The sequence below is a fragment of the Marmota marmota genome, unplaced genomic scaffold, assembly GCF_001458135.2.
Source record: "Marmota marmota marmota unplaced genomic scaffold, marMar, whole genome shotgun sequence".
Classification (NCBI taxonomy): Eukaryota; Metazoa; Chordata; class Mammalia; order Rodentia; family Sciuridae; genus Marmota; species Marmota marmota.
Window position 1 is genome coordinate 2121814 of NW_025999929.1, and position 20453 is coordinate 2142266.

General features: G+C 35.7%; 1 protein-coding gene and 1 pseudogene across 1 annotated transcript in view; one reads left to right on the plus strand and one right to left on the minus strand.

Annotated features, from left to right (window-relative positions):
* The window catches only part of Gmds (GDP-mannose 4,6-dehydratase), a 624102-nt gene that overhangs the window by 540449 nt on the left and 63200 nt on the right, over nt 1–20453 (minus strand). The window lies entirely within an intron of this gene.
* LOC107159530 lies at nt 10873–19217 on the plus strand (annotated as a pseudogene).

A 20453-nucleotide genomic window follows, 5' to 3' on the forward strand; every position in this document is an offset into this window, starting at 1 on the left:
TTCAAGAAATGTAGAATATGTAAAAGCTCTGCTGTCAAGAAAAATCTAAAAAGATGACAAATGTTTTCTTGTTCTGAATCTTTTTTGTTGATACCACTTTCTCATTCAGGATATAAAAAATGAAATATTTAGTACCATAAAAGTCAGTTCCCCCATGTGTAAGTTGTGTGTTATAATTATGAGGCAAAAATGTGAAGGAGAAAAACTAGGGACAGAGACATTGGCAATCGTTCAAAAATATATTTTCAGGTGGTGATAAAATTATCTATACATCACTCATACTAAAAACTTGGAAAAAAAACACTAACAAAAAAAATTCAGTCTAATGAACACTCATCTTGCACAGCCACAGCATAAGCTCACGCCATATACTCAATAAATGGTGAGATGAATGAGCAAACAGATTAGAATTAGGCATACAACCAAATACTATCTTTCATAACAAATGAAAAAGTCACTGGTTTTTAAAAATAGAGTCTTAGAACATTTATTTGATAATTACTGAAGCAAGATCATATTGATATTTTCATTTTGCTTAAGAATCCAAAACCTTTAACTTTCATAATATGACCAATAACATAAATTACTTTCTTTTTATTCTAAAGTCAAGTAGAAACCAAGTCTATGATTCAAAAACATCACCACTAAAAAAATGTATTCTGTGCATGTGAACTTTTCAATTTTGACTCCGAATGTGCTTCTATTTTCTCTACACACACCAAATAGTCCATACTTTCTTATATAGCCTGTTAAAATGAAAAGAAAGCAAAAGCACCTAAGATTTTAAAGAAGAAAGCCAAATGCCACGGGTTTTCTCTGCAAAAGTCGTAGAAGAGAACAAAAAATGATCACCAAATTACTATAAAGAAAAATATGCAACGACTAACTCACTTTCTTCTAATTATGCATATAATGAATTTTTATTCCTCATATTCCAGAGGAATTTAGCTTTGTGGAAAGTACCACAACAATTGATAAACACTAAAAACTCCATTTGCAATTGCAGTATAGCACAATCTGATTGTTTCTATAAACTCAGTGTGTTCTAGAGCAAAGCTTCTCAAACTTGACTGAACATCAAAATTACCTGACATCTTTTTAAAATTCAAGTTCTAATTCAGAGTGACTGGGCTGGGGTCAGAGATTCTCTGTCTCACAGGCTCTCAGGGGACACTGTCCATCTGTGAACCAAACTTTGAGCAACAAGGTTCTAGAAAGATCTCCCCTAAGACAGTCGCTCAAGTGCATTCAAATTATTTGTCTTCTTTCTAAGTGTGGGCATTATATTTCTGTGGTGGATGTGAGCTTTCCAGTCTCAGATGCATTTTAAGTGAGCCTAAAAACAAGCAAGTGGTAAGAATCTCTCTCTCAGCCCCATCACCAAGAACAGCTAGACTGCTAACCTGAATACAAAAAAATCATCCATCTTATGGCTAATCTCAACATCCAGATGTTGCTTCGACCAGATCAGAGATGCCAGCATTAACCTTGTCACATGAGTAAACTATCTCCATGCCAAAAGAAAATCTAGAGACAAAGAAGAGATTTGCCAAAGAAATTAGGGATTCGGTAATTAGGAAACCACAAGACACTAGCCTTCTTGCATCAGTCAGAGATGAATGGGAACATTTGCAGAAGTATTTCACCATTAGTCTGATTTGTGAAAGAGAACCAAAGGAAAAAACAGAAATTTTTAAATTCCTTTATTACCCAATACAATTATGTATTTCAGCCTAAACTAATGCTGGCACTGTTAGACAGGATTCTTTCATTCCTCAAGGGTAAAATGAGAAACAGAATAAATATAGGTAGCCTATGTTTTAGCCTCTCCCTGTGTATCGAAGAGAGACATCTCTGTTTGGAAATGGGCATTAAAACCTGCCTGATACAGTTCTGATTCACTATTGTCTCTAAGATGGTAGCTGAAACAAAAACAAACTTCAGCCCCCAAAACCACATCAATACCTCCCTCCTCATGAAAGCACCATTCTTTCATGTTCAACTCCCACAGTGGCCTTTTCATCACCTTGCTGGTTCCAACTTTTATTTTCCTTTTATAGTACTAGTAATGTTTTTTAAAAAAATTCATATGTATACATAATGGAAACAGAAACCGAAAGTCTACCTCAGTTGACATTCAAATAACTCCCCTGGGAGGGATTCCTTAATTTATAGTAAGAAAATACCTTCTAGAGTATGGTTAGAATAGGCAACCAAAGTAAAGCATAAATATGCCCTGAGATAATTAGGATTTTTTTTTCTGACAAACAAAAAAGAATTGTAAAGCAAAATTTCCCATCAATCTCAAACAGATGCCATATAGTTGTCAAAATAAAGTGGTGTTGTCCATCAGTTGGATGGATGTGATAATGTTTCAGAGGACCTCAACATAGAAACCTCTAACCTAGGTAAGAATCGCAGATCAAAACTGTTCACTTTGATTATAAGCTGCTTTGGATATCTGCTGGCCATCTGATTGCTACTAAGACTGCTGCTCTAACCTCCCTTCAGTATTGGAGGATGAAATGGGAAAAGGCCGGATGGGGGCACAGGAAATCCCTTCTGACTACTCCCTCTAAATTCTCTCAAACAAGTATACCCAGATATAGTCAGTGAAACAATAAAAAATATGAGTGTGGAGGTAAGAGGAGAATCAGTAATTATGTGCCCTGAGTAAGCAATACCAAATAAAATCTATCTAAAAAAGTAGATCGCATTTTTCCTCAATTTTTTAAAGCTCTTACTTATTAAATTTCATGCCAGTTTCATTCTTTTGGTGACAGCAACTGACACATATGGAGAGTGTACAGACATTATCCTAAAACACTTAACATGACTTCTTTCATTTAATCTTCTCACCTGATGAGTGAGCACTACTGTAACTCCATTTTGTAGGTGGAGATTTTCTCAGCTTAAAAGAACTAGGCTTTAACAAAGGTCTGACATCAACTCCTACTGTATTAATTCTTTTTTAAATTAATTATTGTCACATCACAGAAAGTCACTCATTTGTCACTACTGGTTTAAGTCTATGAAGATTCTGATGTATGATTGGCCAAATTCTACTTACTAAACCAACAAAGATTACAAAAATTCCAATAATTTTGACTTCTCTGTACTTTTAGTTATTCTTGCAATGTGAATAAACAACATTACCTTGAAGCTCTCTGAAACATTTTTAATAAACATTATCAAAAGTATTACACAAAGATAATTTTAAAAGATCATTAATCTTTAATTCCATGTATACACTGGTATTACTCATAGAGGAAACAAGCTATTTAAATAGTAATAAGTGCCAGGGGCAGTGGCACATACTTGTAATCAAAGCAGCTCAGGAGGCTAAGACAGGATGATCACGAGTTCAAAGCCATCTAAGGCAAAAGTGAGGCACTAAGCAAGTCAGAGCGACCCTGTCTCTAAATAAAATACAAAACAGGGCTGGGGATGTGGCTCAGTGGATGAGTGCCCCTGAATCCATGATACCAAAAAAAAGAAAATAGTAACAACTGACATTGAGTGATCACAGGTATTAACAGAGCCCTGATTATATGCCCCACCCTGCACACTATGAGTGCTAGCACAAGATTTATGAATTAGGCAGAGGATAAACAGCTTCCCTCAGGAAGCTTCAAGAATTTCTTTCAAATTTTTGTTTCTATTTGGGTCTACTTTAGGATCTGGAAATTCATTTCAGTATTATAAGAAATCTAGGTTGTGAGACACTGACCCAGAGATGGCTGAGGAGCCTCCAGCTCCTCATCATGATCCTTGAAACAACTTTCCTGGTACAGAATAAGAATGCACATGAGCAGGGTGAAAAGATAAAGGACCCAACAGAGATACCAAAACACCTTCTTTTCAGGCACAATTACCATTTCCCTAACTGTCCCTGAAACACAAATAAGGGGTAAGAGTTCGGTTTCAAAGGACTTCCTGGCTGTGACTGGGGCTGCTAAAAAGTCAGAATAAGTGAGGAGAAAGCCAAGACCTCATCCAAGCAAGTCACTAATGACAGAAGTTGCTGTCAATAAACTCAAAAGCAAGATCTGCCACAGATAAACTACAATACAGCTAATTCACTCAGGAAAAACAGAGCTGTCTCTCTGTGCATGTTTTATACCATAGGATATTCACTAAGAAAAATAATATTCTGCCAAGGAACATCTTAATGACACAGGAAATTGTCTATGCCTGATAAGGTCACTTGCTTTCACAGGCAAAATCTCTTGAGACTGAATTGGCCCCAGAGCCACACTAGGATATACATTCCAGTGCCTATTTTATTTAAAAATAATAATAAAAGCAGTCCATTTCCCACAGAGCAGAAAGAACACCTGACCAACAGTGGAGGCAGCTGGGTTCCAGTCATCCTTCTGCCCGCAGCTGGGTATCCCTGGAAACTTAAATGGGCCACAGTGTCAGAGGCTGGTTTTTGCGCTGATAAAAAGGAACTGAATAGACAAGTTCAGAGATTCTCAAACTCTCCTCCCATGAACACCAGAGTTCCACAAATGAAGTCTACAGTTTTCTGTAGGTAAAATCAAATAATAGGCATCTGTTCTCAAAGTTCTTTTGCATATTTTTTAAATACCTTGGTCTTGAAACTACTTGTCTGCTAAGAGAAAGCAGAAATTGATTACTAACAGAATAGATTTTGTTTTTTACTCTTCCACTCTCATGTGCTCAGGGTTGAAATTTTAAACTGTATACCTAAAATAGTCATTCTTACTGCTAGTAAAACTAGTCCTGGCTGACAGAATCAAGCTTACCAAGTTTTCATAAAATTGCTACGAATATACCCCACATAACTTCTGGTACCTTGCTACATGACCAGATTTGAGACCCATAAGATTGGTGACCTTTAAGATGTGGCCTTGGGTTGAAAGGAGAAAGCAACAGTAATACATATATACTTCAACCCTCCTGCTCTTCAAGTTCTAGGGCCACTGTAATTCTCTTCATTTCCATCATCCTGTGTCCCTACTGCCACCCTCTATGCTATCACCTTATATGCTCTATGATCACATATAAAAATAAAAATTTAGAGGAGCAACAGTCCATTAATTTGAATAGGTCTCTAATTTTCTCATTGAGCCTCGCATTGCAATGCTGGTATGAAACTATCTTATGAAAAATATCAATAAGCTCTTGAAATGTCCAATCAAGACTAATGACGTGTATCTTAGAGGCTAGTATATTACACTGAATGATGGTGTTTAGGTCTTTCCTAACAATGAACAGGCACTATAAAAATTGCCAGCAGCCAGATGACATGCATGACATCATGTGATCTGCCTTGACTCTCACGTGGAAAAAAAATCACCAATGAAAGTCAGATTTCCAAGATGTCTATGTCATGTGGGATTCTCAAGCTGATCCACAAAGTTCAAGAGAGACAAACAGTAAATGTACTGGTCAGGGTTCAACAAAAAAACAGAACAAGGGAGCCTGTGTGCATATGTATGAGACTTATTAAAAGCAATTGGGGATTGGTTCCAGAGAAGATGGAAATTCCAAAATCTGCAGTCAGAAGTTTTACATGCAGGGGAGCTGATGGTGTAGTTCCAGTCCTAGTCTGAGGGCTTAAGAGCCTAGAGAGCCAATGTTGTAGGTTCCAGGCTAAAAGCCAACAAGTTCAAAACCCAAGAACAGATGTTTCAGACTGAATCCAAAGGAAGGAAAAGACCCATGTCCCAGGAGGATGTCCCTCTTACTATTAACAGAGACTGCCTCTTTGTTCTATTCAGGCCTTCAACTGATTGGATGGGGCTCACTCACATTAGAGAGGGCAATCTGCTATAGTTATTCTAATAATTCAAGTATTAATCTCACCTAAAAACAACGTCACAGACATACCCAGAATGTTCAACTAAATGTCAAAATGACACAAAATAACATCACATATGTTTACTGCATCCCCTACACTTGTATAGAAGACAAATCCATATTTTAAAACACCAAGGATGCCTAGTTATCCAAATGCATAAAAGAATGTCAGCTCCTGCAACAAATAATAGACAGGGAAACATTTTCCATGGAACTTTAAAATAAATTTAGCTAAGAGATAAAGAATCAGATTCATGATGCAATGTTAGAAGATATGAAATAAAACAAGCAGTTCTGGAAAAAAGGCAGAAAATTCCACATATGAAAATATATAGTCATTAAAATTAAAAACGAGGATAAATTCAACAGCAGACTTGTTTAAAAAAAAAAAAAAAAAACAACCAAAGCAAATGTTAGGGGAAAAAGTCACCAAAAATGACTCCAAAATATATACAAAGACAGAAAATACGAAAGAAAAGAAACCTGGATGATAGAGCAACTTGCATAAGCATTCAATAGGAGTAGTAGTGATAAAAGAGAAAATGTGATTCACATAGACACTGGCAGAACACTATTCAGAAGTGAAAATAGACCTTATATTTAAAAAACATAACAAGTACTAAGCAGAATAAATAAAAGCAAGTCGATTTCTATTCATATCTAACAGAACTTCCATAAAGTAACTGACACAAATTCTTCAGGAAAAAAAAGGTGCAACTATTCCCAATGACTAACAGTAAAAGTAAAAACAACATGACAAGCAGCTGCCAGTTCCTCTGCCTGTGTCAGGCCCTTTACTAAGGAAACATTACAATAACAATTATCTCTGTAACACAAGTAAACTAATCAAGTTCCCACATCTGAAATTCAAATTCAGATCTGACTCTAAATCCAAGAACCTTATTCATACTGACAGCACCTCTTACAAATAGCTAGAATAGTCTTTCCATCTGGAATGGCAGGATAAGATTTATGTAGGCAAAGATTCTAAAAGCACCTTCCTAGGTCATAGAATCAATAAGCAGCAAATCTAGGTCACCTCACTCCAAAAGCAGTGCTCTTTCTGCTGTGATAACTCATTTATCAACAGGCCTCAGTTTCTCCATCTGTACAAACATGGCCAAAGTTGACTCTTCTCTTTACTCCTCCAAAACCCTGCCTCCTTGCCAGCTTGTCACACCTACTGGGCAAAACCTCAATTCTACCATCTCACTCTTTCCTCCTCAGTCTCTTGTTTCCTTTCTCTGTTCCTAATCCCAAGCAGCTGAAATAGAACAAGGAAAATCCCAATGCAGACTGTTACCTCTACAAATAAATATGATTTGATTTCAACTGCATCATCACAACTGCCTGGTAATCTTATGGCATGTGCCGCATCACTGTTCCTAAGCAATTTTAAATTTTGATTCAACCACTAAGTTGTCTTCTTTCAGTGAATTCACCAATGACTTCCTAGATGCCTAATCCTGTGGACATTTTTTTCAGATCTTATCATCCTCAGTCCTTTTGCAGCATTTTATTTGGTTAACCACATAACTGTTGGCATTATCACCCCATTCAGGGGCTCAAGGGAAAAATGGGAGGGTCATTTCAGAAGACTGTTATGCCCTCCAGTCAAAAGTTCTATGCATTCAGTCTCCATACACATCATACTCATTTCCTTTATTTCCTCCATACTGCCTCATCTAGTTCCTCATAATCCCTAATATAAACAACTATTCTAGTGTCCTTATTGAACTTTATACCCATAGTCTCATTCCCCATTCTAACTCATTGTCCAGCACTCCATCTACCTAAGTGATCTACTAAAAGCCACTAGAATTACCTTTGAAAATTCAAATCTGATCAGAATCAGTCTTTCTTCAACTTTATAGGTCCTCCCATCCAAAAGAAAACCTGAATTCTATAGGAAGATGTACAAGGTCCTTACAATTCTGCTTAATCTCTCATCATGTGCCTTTCCCCAATCCCCACACATAATTTGGTCTTTCATGTGGTTACATGCAGCCTTGACCTGGGATGCTTGCCCCTAGCTAGCCTGCCTGGAGGACTCCATCCCAGCATTTCTCCTCTGAGAATCCTCTGGCTGCTCTTATTTCCTTGCTCTGTCACAAGTTACAGATACTTCTACTTCTATTAACATTCCACTGTAGTAAGCTACATGAACTGGTCTCTTCATCAATCTATTATTTCCTTGGGAACAAAATTTCTACCTTTATTTTGCATCTCCAATGCTTGTTTCACACTGCAGGCAGTCAACAAGCACTTCATAATTGTGCAAACACATGACTGGATGGCTTAGGAGCCTTGTTTATTAGAGCACTTATAAATTCCCACCAAGTTCAAAAACTTCTTTAAGTTGAATGTTAACCAAAGCTCAGGCACGAAGCAATACCATACCATGATTCTACTTCATGGGTGTCACCTCATGTCTCTGAACTGAGTATAGATGCCAACTTTTCTACAGTGCCTACTCTTTGTTTTCTCTACATTTGCCTGTTCTTTTCCTTCCTTCCTCAAAAGGCAAAAATCAGCAATAGTCATGTGCCAGTTTTCTCACATTTCCCTTCTTTAGCTCTCCAAGTTTCAGCAAAGTGCAAGGAGAGGGGAGTATGTAGCTCGCTATTTACTGCAATAGTATTCAAGACGAAAACTATCTTTACACTTGACAGTTTGACTTGTTCCATTTCAAGGCCTGAGATCCACAGGTACTAAGAACTCAAAGAGTGAAGCAAGAAGTCACCTTACTACAAACAAAATTTGAGCCTCAGAGTGTGGAGCCATAAAATTGTACATAATTTGAATATCAGATGTCAGATGAAATTACAAATATTAAATAACTAACACATTATTGATATATCATTTTGACAGAGGATATTTTAGAAAAAGTCCTAACTAGGTTTTCATCTCATAAACCACAAAATTAGACTTCTACTATGCTTTTTCATTTCTTTGCTGTACTTTCTTAGGTTGAATGAATCAGTTGCATTCTTGAAATACTAGCCAGAACACATCAACTTCTTCTGTTAAAGAAATTCCCAAAATGGTAAAGTAGATGCCAAATAAGAACTCAGCTTCTAAATATAAACTTAATACAAGTATTGTAAGCAAAGTCAAAATTGTTAAAAGGAAATCTACTCCTGAATAGTTACAGAAAAAAAGTTCACTATTTATTTATTTCTATGTATTCCTTGTCAACAAAAAACAAACATATTAACTGAAATTTCTAATTCTATGTGATAAGATATATAGTGAGGACTATCTCATCTAAATGCTGAAATTTTTAAGTCATATAATTAGAAAAAAATATTTTTAAAAAGATGCTGACATTCAGAGAGATTTATTGATTTTCTTTTAGACTTCACAATCACCTTTCTAGGGAGGGAGAAACTGAAATTCACTCAGTTTCTTAATCTTTAGGATAATCTGAAACAAAGTGTTAATCTTATCCACCATAAACGAGGGACAAGTTCAGAACTAGAAGGTACTTCAAGGAACTAAATGGTGAAACAGAAGTTACCATCACTATAAAAATAGTTAACCAAAAGTCTAGTTGATACAAAAAATATTGAAAAATCTTTGTAATAGCTCATTCAACAAATTCACACACAACAGTTTAAAGCAACCAGGCAAGAAAAATAAAGGCAATATAATTTTAAATCTTCTAGGAAAACAGTATTAAGAATTAACTCCTCCCCTTTACTTTCATAAAAGATTTGCCAAGATCTGAGATTTTTTAACTTAAACTACTCCTCCAGCAGAATACCATCCTCAGATCTAGATTTAAGAGAAAAGATTCAGACAGATTTCAGCCATGTATGCAGTTGGCAATACTTGACTCCCAATTACTACTTCAAGAGTCCTGGTAATGTTAATAAAATGTTATTACTTTTAATAACTTTTAATAATAATGTTATGGGCTGGGGTTGTGGCTCAGTGGTAGAGTGCTTGCCTAGCATATCTGAGGCACTGGGTTAGATCCTTAGCACCATATATAAATAAATAAAGGACCATCAACAACTAGTAAAATATTTTAAAATAATAATAATAAAAATGTTATTACCATTAATAACTTTAATGAAATTATTAATTTCTCCCAGTAACATTAAGAAATGTTATTACTTTAAGATTGTCTTAGGGCTGGGGATGTGGCTCAAGCGGTGGCGCGCTCGCCTGGCATGCGTGCGGCCGGGTTCAATCCTCAGCACCACATACAAACAAAGATGTTGTGTCTGCCGATAACTAAAAGATAAAATATTAAAATTCTCTCTTTCTCTCTCTCTCCCTCTCTCTTTAAAAAAAAAAAAAAAGATTGTTTTAAGTCTTATATCCCTGTTATTGATTATTATTAATTCTGTTTTTGGAACGAGGGATTGAACCCAGGAGTGCTTAATCACTGAACCACATCCCCAGCCCTTTACATGTTTTAATTTGAGACGGGGTCTCTCTAAGTAGCTTAGGGCCTAGTTTGCTGAGGCTGGCTTTGAACTTGCAATCCTCCCACCTTGAGCTCCCAAGCCACAGGGATTACAGGCATGTGCCATTGCACCCAGTCTGTTACTGTATTTCCAAACTGTAAAAGGATAATTATGTTAAAAAATCACCCATCTGCTGGGAACGGTGGCTCAAGCCAATCCCAGCTGCTCAGGAGACTGAGACAGGAAGATCACGAGTTCAAAGCCAGCCTCAGCAAAAGCAAGGCACTAAGCAACTCAGTGAGACCCTGTCTCTAAGTAAAATACAAAAATTGCTGGGGATGTGGCTCAGTGGATGACTGCCCCTGAGTTCAATCCCTGGTACCACCCATCCACCCCCCCCCCCAAAAAAAGAATCACCCATCTGTCCAATTATCTTTTTTGGAAGCCAAAACTCTAAAAATGAATTTATATCAGACTGGTAAACACTAATAAAAATGTATATCAGACTATTATATACTTGTCAATCAAAATCCAAGTACTAAAAACTACAAATACACATTGGTAAATGAATTCAGGAATTCATGAACTTGAACTCAGTAGTCTGTTTTTATTGTGAGGAGTAAAGATGAAACTGTCACACAAGCTTCAAGGGTCTCAGGTATGTAATCAAATGGGGTAATGAATTCTTACACATATTCAAAAGATAAAAAGAATAATAACAAAAGCAAAAAAAAAGAGGACAGAGAAGAAATTTAAAATGCAATTTTCTTAACATTGTTTTAGTCCATTCAAGCTGCAATACAAAATACCAAGATTATATATATGTCATAAACAGAAATTCTCTCAGTTCCTGAGACTAGAAAGCCCCAAATCAAGGAACTGGCAGTTTATTATCTGATGAGGGCCCACTTTCTGGTTCATAGAAGGGCATGTCCAGCTGTGTACTTAGCTGATGGAATGGGCAAGTCAATTTTCTAGGGCCTCTTTTACAAGGGCACTAATTCCATTATGAAATTAGGCTCTACTCTTAGGAACTAATTACCTCTCAAAAGCCCAATCTCATAACACTATCACATTAATGATTAGTTCTCAATATGTGAATTAGTTCTCAAATGTTTGGGGGACCACAAACATACAGACCATAGCAAATATGGAGCTCTTTTGGCAAAATAAAATGGCATGCCAAACACAATCTATCATAAGGATTAATGTTTTTTTCTTTTCTTTTTTTTTCTTCTCACAATTGATCCCACATACCTAACATCATTTCAGGGTCTCCCATCCCATCACACCATCTTCCTATGTAACTTCAACATAAATGTAGCCCCAAGACACATTTAAGAAAACAGTCTAATTTATCTGTCTCCAGGAAACAATAAATACTTTTGAATTAAATGAAAATAAAACAAGCAAACAAAAAGTGAGTCATAATCCTAAAGACTCAAAAACATGTAATCTAAAACAATCTACCAAAGGAACTAAAAGAAAAAGTATCAGAAAACTCGTTAACATCTTCTTTGAAAGTACAAAGATTTCTGTGAGAAAGGTACAAACATAACGAAAGAAGAATTTAAGGTCAAAATAGGTTAATGAAAAAAGAAATGAATGAAATAGAAATTAAAATTTCAAAAACATAATTTAAATTCACACTGAGAACAGTGAGGGACAAAATCAGTGCAATAAAAGACAGAGAATAACCTGCATGGCAAACAAATTTGAGATGCTTTCGCATATTATAGAATTAAAATAGGCACCTTCCAAATACCACAGAAAACATCAAAGAAATAAAAGTGCATACAATAAAAAATAGACCTTCCAAACCCCATGCAAGGCAAAAATACATTAAAAGCAAAAATAAAGCTGCAGATGTATGTCTAAACTTACTTATGACAATCATTTGTTAAAGACTAAAGTTTCTCATAATGAGGAGAAAAAAAATAAGATACCATCTCACAAAATAATGGGATCAGGAGTATGTCAAGCATATAAAAACAAAAAGAATGGCAATATTAATGCAAGACAAAAAAAAGAATTAAAAGCAAAAATACAAAGTAGAATAATTAAAAGGTAATAAGCATGAATTTCTATAAAAATATTATTATACTAAAAGAATAAAAAGAATTAAAAGGCCAGGCATGGTGGCACACTCTTAAAATCCCTACAACTTGAAGGCTGACCCAGGAGGATCCCAAGTTCAAAGCTAGCCACAACAATTTACCAAAGAAGCCCTAAGCATTTTGTGACATCCTGTCTCATAATAAAAAATAAAAAGGGCTTGGGATTTAGCTCAGTGGTAAAGAGCCACTGGGTTCAATCCTCAGTACCAAAGGAAAAACAACATAGAAGAACTAAAAGAAGAAGGAAATGTCATTAGAAATGCATGAAAATCTCCCAAATCTTCTAGATTTGAAGAGAACACAGCACTATCAGACCTAATATGTAGGAAAAATTTACAGAGCATAGAGAATTAAAATTATATAATTGATAAAGTCCATGGATTTGTATCAGGGTTTATACTCACATATTAAAAAATAGATCTTCCTGAGCTGGGTCATAACTTTGCTGATAAAGTGCTTGCCTAGTGTGCACAAGGCCCTGAGTTGCATCTCCAAAAGTGTAATAAATAAATATTTTCCACAGAGCAGTTACAAAAATTGATAATAACCCCAGAAACTTACAAACTGCAAAAATTCATATTCTCAATTCCCAAAGAAGTAAAATTCATAACAAGGTTTAAATAAAATACAAATATTAAAACATTCATCAAAATGGAAATCTGCAACTGCAGGTTATTTTTAAAAAGAACAGGACTGCTACTTGTCAATACTTAGGAAATAAAATCAGATAAACACAGAAAAAAATATATGGCCTTAAAGCCTTCTGTTACTAAAAAAGCAAAAATATTCCTGCACTGGGGCTGGGGATGTGGCTCAAGTGGTAGCGCGCTCGCATGGTATGCATGCGGCCCGGGTTCGATCCTCAGTACCACATACAAACAAAACAAGACAAAGATGTTGTGTCCGCCGATAACTAAAAATAAAATATTAAAATATATATATATATATTCCTGCATACTTGCTGATACCTAAAATTTATCCAGAGTGGGGATGGGATCTGTCACTAAGAAATGAAAAAAAAAAAAATTAAAGAGTTTATTAAAGTACAAATGCATAGTTCATAATAACATGTTTCAACTAAGGAAAAAAATCAATTTTAAAAACATAATGTGCTTCAGAATAAACCAGTTTTAGATCACCTGAACCCAGCATTACTAATTCCAGATGTTTCCAAGGTTTATAGGGCATGGAGGGGAAGAGGGCAGCAAGGACAGAAAATCAAGAGTTTAGAAGGGTTCAATAGGTAAACACTGAGGACATGCAAGACAATTTAAGAGTATCCTCTTTTTAGTGTAATTACTTTAATTCTAACTGAAAGAGAATAACTGAAGTGATAGCGGGAGGAAGTTATACAGAGAAGAACTTCTATTCAACATAGGGCCATGTAAGGAAAATTAATTCTTGATTGCCTATAAGGTTGTGACAGCTAGTAGCTCTGACAACCAAGATTAAAGCAAACATTTACTTTTGAGATCTGTCTCCTGCATGACAGTTTTCTTTCTTTCTTTTTTCTTTATTAAATTATTTATTTTAATTTGTTTATACATGATGGCAGAATGCAATTCATTTCATATTTCACATATAGAGCACAATTTTTCAAGTCACTGGTTGTAAGGCAGTTTTCTTAAGAGAAATAAGTCCTGTATGTAGAGATCATAAAATAGATGTTTTCCACACAGAGTCTTGATTAACATTTCATTGGATTATTTTCATGAATAACTACCATCCTCAAGCACTTGAGTATATCAGGAACTGGGTAATATTCTCTCTCATACCAAGGGCCAGGTTGGCTTTTTTTTTTTTTTTTTTAAGGTATAGATGGACACAACACAATGCCTTTATTTTTACGTGGCGCTGAGAATCAAACCCAGGTCCTGCCCGTGCTAGGCAAGCAGCGCTCTACCACTGAGCCACAATCCCAGCCCCTAGGCCAGCTTTATCAACTTCCCCTAGGAGCATATGAGCTACAGAATGGGATCACAGGGCATACAAGCAAAGGTACAAATAAGGATTCCCACCCCAGATCCCCATATATTATAATATTAAATAAAACTATGAGATTAGTATCAACTTACATAGTGGAAGAATTTTAGATTCCTGCTGTGTGCAAGTTTATGTGCTTAGATGCTAGAAGCTCTGAGTTCTCAAATTTCAAAAAAATATAAACAAATATGCCATCATCTTTGGGTTGGGGTTGAAATGCTTGCAAATGTACTTTTGAGGAAACAAAGAATTTACCTGAAAACCATTCTTTCTCATTAAAAAATCTTCAGGCCTTATATTAAAAAAGTTTAGAACTCCATGCTAAAACTCATCTATTTTTTTTTTTCAAACTATGCCTGCAAAGTTGTATATATTTGCAGGATAAAGAAGAGTCTTCCAAAGACTGGGGGTGTAGCTCCGTGGTAAAACACCTGTCTAGACCCATAGGGCCCTAGGTTGCATCTCCAATAACACACATATTAAAAAATATTCTTCTGTTTTAAGGGAAGAACCATCTTAAAATTTTTAAATTTTGTTTTTCCTCTTAAGTATTGTTCAGATAGTAAATGAACAAAATAACATACGGGAGTAGAATTTAAAGGTTTTATCTGAAGGCACAAAAACCTATACAAAATACAGGAAAGGAAAAAAGAAACATGTTTGGAAGGGAAGGAGTATCAAGGACTTGGGGGCTAGGTCTCCAATCATCACTGGCAGTGGGGAATTTGCACAATCCTCACTTGAGGAACAAAGAAGGCTGTCATTCAACCAGACCACACCAGAGAACCTGGCTCATCACTGGAGTCACAGAGGGAGCTAGCAGTTCCAAACACAGCACAGAGCAATCATCTTTCTCCCAGAGTGTTCTAAAGGCTGGATACATTTGGGAACTCATGAAATACAATTTCACTTCTTGAAAAAGGAGATTATTAACATAAGGAGAAGAATACGAACTCAAAGAGAAAACAGCACATGTTAGTAGCATAAGGATAGTGAATTTAAGGGAAGTAAAGTATTATTAACCTTTGAAAGGCTCGGCAAATTTAAGCAGTTTAAGAATAACAAAAACATGGTTTCTGGGCTTGGCAGAACTAGACCAAAAGTATTATTAAATTCAAAAAGGAGACTTTTTCCCAAGGAAACATGCCACCAAAGCTTTTGGCAGCTAAGTTTCCATGTAAAAAATGTTAAGCAAAAAAGAAAACAGACCCACCTCTCTGTAGATATTCCCGAGAATTCATGCAGATAGAAAAAAAGAGAAGTGTTACTTCACTTGAGCTCTATGAAGAACCAGAATAGCCAATGCATCATTTCACTCAAATCATCTCAAATTCAACTTTCTTCGCTTCACACTGTAATTATCCAAGCCCCAAAGAACACAGCTCCTGAGAAAAAGAACTGTTTTTGTTTCTGTGCTTTTAGTTTTCACACACATATACACAATGCCCCTCTCAATTTGCCATAAATAAAATGTCCAGTAATAATCTGTTCACTGTAATATTAATGATCATTTTTATGGTTAACACTTATATATTAAAACATTCTACATATTTTATATATGAATCCACATAAACAACCCTATAAGGATTGAAGAACTCTAATCTGGGAGCACAGATGTGTGAGTTGTCTGTCCTCCAGAGGCCATTATAGGCAGATGCACACTAGCAACCTCAAGTGTCACCAGCATCCCCATGTCAGTCACCAAGGATGCAAATCATATTTCTGCTAATTGACAAACTGGACCAAAACAGGATAAATTCTTTTTTTTTTCTTTTTTTGATGTTTAATCTTTTGTTGTTGTTGTTGTTCCATATTATTGGTGCATTATAGTTATACATAATGGTGGGATTTGTTGTTACATATTCATACAAATACACAATATAACAATATAATCTGGCAAATGTACTTCCCTGATACACATACACACCATGTTTTCTTTATTCATTCTTTGACAGACACCTAAGCTGGTTCCACAGTTTGGCTATTGTGAGCTGTGCTACTATGAACGTGGGTATGTACATATTGCTAAAGGATATGACTTTAATTCTTTAGAATAAATACCAAGGATGGTACAGCTGGTTCATATGTTTGTTCCATCCCTCAAAAGAAATACTCCATACTGATTTCTATACTGGTTGTTCTAATTTATAATCCCACCAAAGTTTAAAAGTATTCTCTTTTTCTCCATATCCTCTCCAAAATTTATTATTATTTGTATTTTTGATGACTGCCATTCTAACTGGAATAAAATAAAATGTCAGTATGGTTTTGATTTGATTTCCATTATAACTAAGGATGTTGAACATTTTTTTTCATATATTTGTTGGCCATTTGTATTTCTTCTTTTGAGAAATGTTTAGTTCATTTGCCCTTTTGCTAATTGGGTTATTTCATTTTTTTAGTGGTAAGTTTTCTGAGTTCTTTGTATATTCTAGATATTAATCCTCTGTCAGAAGAGTAGCTAGAAAAAATTCTCTCCCATTCAAAACCGGATAAATTCTGAGTCTATTACTTGATGAGTTACATACTGGCAGTTCTCCTAAAATGTTATCCAAATTTCTGTTTTTCACTGTCAACAGAATTTCAAGCACCTAATGCAATACAACAATGGTTAAAAACAGGTTTTAAAGTCAGAGGTTTACGCTCTTGTTAGCTATGTTATTTCAACTAAGTGATTTCCCTTTTCTACAATTCATCTGTGAAGTGGATACATTCATAAAGTGAGACAAAGATTAAAGAATCAAGTTCTAAACAGAATGTCTGGTAAAACAACTGAGACTAGACTAGGAAGAAACCACATAATGGCTTAACCCAGAATCAGATGAAAAGACAACCTGATCTGCTGGGCAGAGTAGGGGAGAGGACACTTTTTAGTTTGAGTCCATCCCGTTTATTGATTCTTGATTTTAATTCTTGTGCCAAAGGAGTCTTATTAAGGAAGTTGGGGCCTAATCACACATGATGAAGATTAGGGCCTACTTTTTCTTCTATTAGACACAGGGTCTCTGGTTTTATTCCTAGGTCCTTGATCCATTTTGAGTTGTGCTGTGTGCATGGTGAGAGATAGGATTTAATTTCATTTTGTTGCATATAGATTTCCAGTTTTCCCAGCACCATTTGTTGAAGAGGCTATCTTTTCTCCAATGCATGTTTTGGCACCATTGTCTAATATAAGATAATTGTAATTTTGAGGGTTATTCTTTGTGTCTGCTGTTCTGTACCATTGGTCTACCAGTTTGTTTTGGTGCCAATACCCTGCTATTTTTGTTACTATTGTTCTGTAGTATAGTTTAAGGTTTGGTATAGCAATGCCACCTGCTTCACTCTTCCTGCTAAGGATTGCTTTAGCTATTCTGGATCTCTTCTTTTTCCAGATGAATTTCATGATTGACTTTTCTATTTCTATGAGGAATGCCATTGGGATTTTGATTGGAATTATATTAAATCTGTATAGTGCTTTTGGTAATATGGTCATTTTGATAATATTAATTCTACCTATCTAAGAGCAAGGTAGCTCTTTCCATCTTCTAAGGTCTTCTTTGATTTCTCTCTTTATGGTTCTGTAGTTTTCATTGTATAGATCTTTCACCTCTTTGGTTAGGTTGATTCCCACATATTAATTTTTTTTTGAGGCTATTGAAAATGGGGTCGTTTTCCTCATTTCCCTTTCTGAGGATTTGTCATTGATATACAGAAATGCATTTGATTTATGTTGAAATTTAAGGTGATTCACCCATATGATTATACTTAAAGCTAAAAAAAAAAAAAAAAAGATACATTATAGCAGCACAATTTCTGACAAGAGCCAACTGTGAAGCACAGGCTAACTTCAGGTGGATTGACCAGGCAGTTCTTCTGGGTCTGTCTAAGTGAGAGCAAGTTGGGTACTAAGGTAGGACTGCTGAGGGTTGCAGGAGAGAATCTAAGAGGATTGATAAAACTGGTTACCAGCACAAGCAGAGATACCAGGGGCTGTTCAAGGCAAGGCATACTTCAAAATATCAAAGGAGTTGAACAACTTGGCAACAGGTACAGAGACTCTTGGCCTCATATAGCAAGGGATTGCTGCATCCTTTAAGCACTACCATTCAAGAACTGCTGGTGATGACTTCAGCTCTGAGGACCCTCCTGATGAGCTTGGGCCCCATCTTGCCAAATGATCCTTAAAGGTAAAACTTGTAAAACTGGAGGAGAAAGTCCAGGATTGAACAATGAGATACGTACCAGAGAGCTACAGTTGACTGTGAAAACATAAGGAGATGAACCCAGAGATATGTAAAAGACACCAAAGTATTTGGAATCCAGAGTTTCTGGAAAGACTTGGTCACAGAGAGGGCAGACATTTTGGAGAATTCTACTAAATGCATTTCTGAAAAAGAGAGAACCCGAGGACCAAAAGTTCACTCTGGAGAATGTGTTCTGAGGGTTGTTACTTTCAGAAGCAAAGCTGAAAAGCGTGTTTGCCAAGCATAGCCAAGAGAAGATGACTCCCATGGGTGATAAATAGGACCTTTATGAGAATGAACTCATCTGTCATGTGGCAGCTGGTGTTGAGGTCTAACCTGGCATGATGGCTACAAACTTCATGGCTGTACCATTAGACTTACTCAGGTGACTGAACTCTGGGAGAACATTCAGTTCTCCAAGAGAACTGATGGCCTGTTCATAGAGATCTGAATGTTCTCTCAAAGTTCAGTCACCTATTTTCTTTATTTATTAAAAATAGGTTTGTATTGAACCATGAGATACTTCATGTGCTCTGTTCAGGATTTAGTCATATTGGCTTTATTTCTATGATACTCTATTGATTTTATGTGACTAGTTGGACCTCATCAGAAGTCTTGCAACTGTTTCTATGGCTTTTATCAAAAGGTTTATGAAAATTATTCTAAATTGGTACTCTGATGACTTTGAACCTGAAATCCTCTTAACTGTGTATTTTTAACTAATTGTTAAAATTAATACAGTGTATCATCTGATATTTTATGTTGTGGGAAAAGGAGATGGGGATTGGCTTGACATTTGGGTACTTAAATGATAAAGATTTATACCTGTATAATACATTTGTTAAATATATAAAAGGACCTCTTCTCAGGGAAATAAAGAAAAAAATAAAAGAAGACCACACCAAATTAAAAATACCTTGCTCTTTCTAATCTGTTTTCTCAGTTATTTTCCTGACCAGGAGCTTAGTCCACTTGGTAATTCCATGTTTGATGATAAATCTTCATCTTTTCATCTTTTGAATTTACAAAAAAAAAAAAAGATATTGACAAAGATAAAAATAATTTGGAAAATAAAGTACTTAAAGGTAATGTCAAAAGTCGAACATTTCCCTTTTCCTCTCATTAGGTTAAAAAAAGGAAAATTTGTCATAATGCTATACATAGCCCACAGTATCTATCTAGAATTCACTATTTAGCTTATTCTTTTGTGGAATGAGTTATGACATAAATGATTCCTAAATAAATACAGAGCAGGGTGTCTCTTTGGAATAAATAACAGCTAATACGAAAAAATCCTCACATTAATTCCAAGAATGTTTCTAAGAGTTTCCAAAATACCTGATAAATGAGATTTCTTTCTCCAATTTAACCCATAAGAACCCATTAGAGACCCCACGATGCCTTTTTCATTAGGTATTTCCTTTCCAAGTCATCTGTACCAATAGAATATAAGACAGATCTATGAAATTTCATGTTTAAAAGGATTCCTTTAAAAAGGCACATAAGAACAAGGAACATAACTACTAGCTTCTCAATTCTTTTCATTCTTCCCCATCTCTTTCCCCCAACAAATGGTATCTCTATTCACGCAAATGACCAAGGACAAACACTTAGGACAAACACTTAATAGTTATCCTTTTTTTCACTCCTGAAATCAGCCTATCAGCAAATTATATTAGTTCAATTTCAAAATGTACAAATTTGTCTATTTTCTCCATCTGTTCTGCCCCACCATCTCTTGCCTAAACAAATAAAATTGCCTCCTAATTTTCAATCACTCTTGACACCCTATTAGCAAAAGTGTGCAACAATGACCACTCAGAACAAAACTCTAACTCATGTCAAAGTCAAGGAGCGCCTGGAGGATCTGGCTTTTGCCA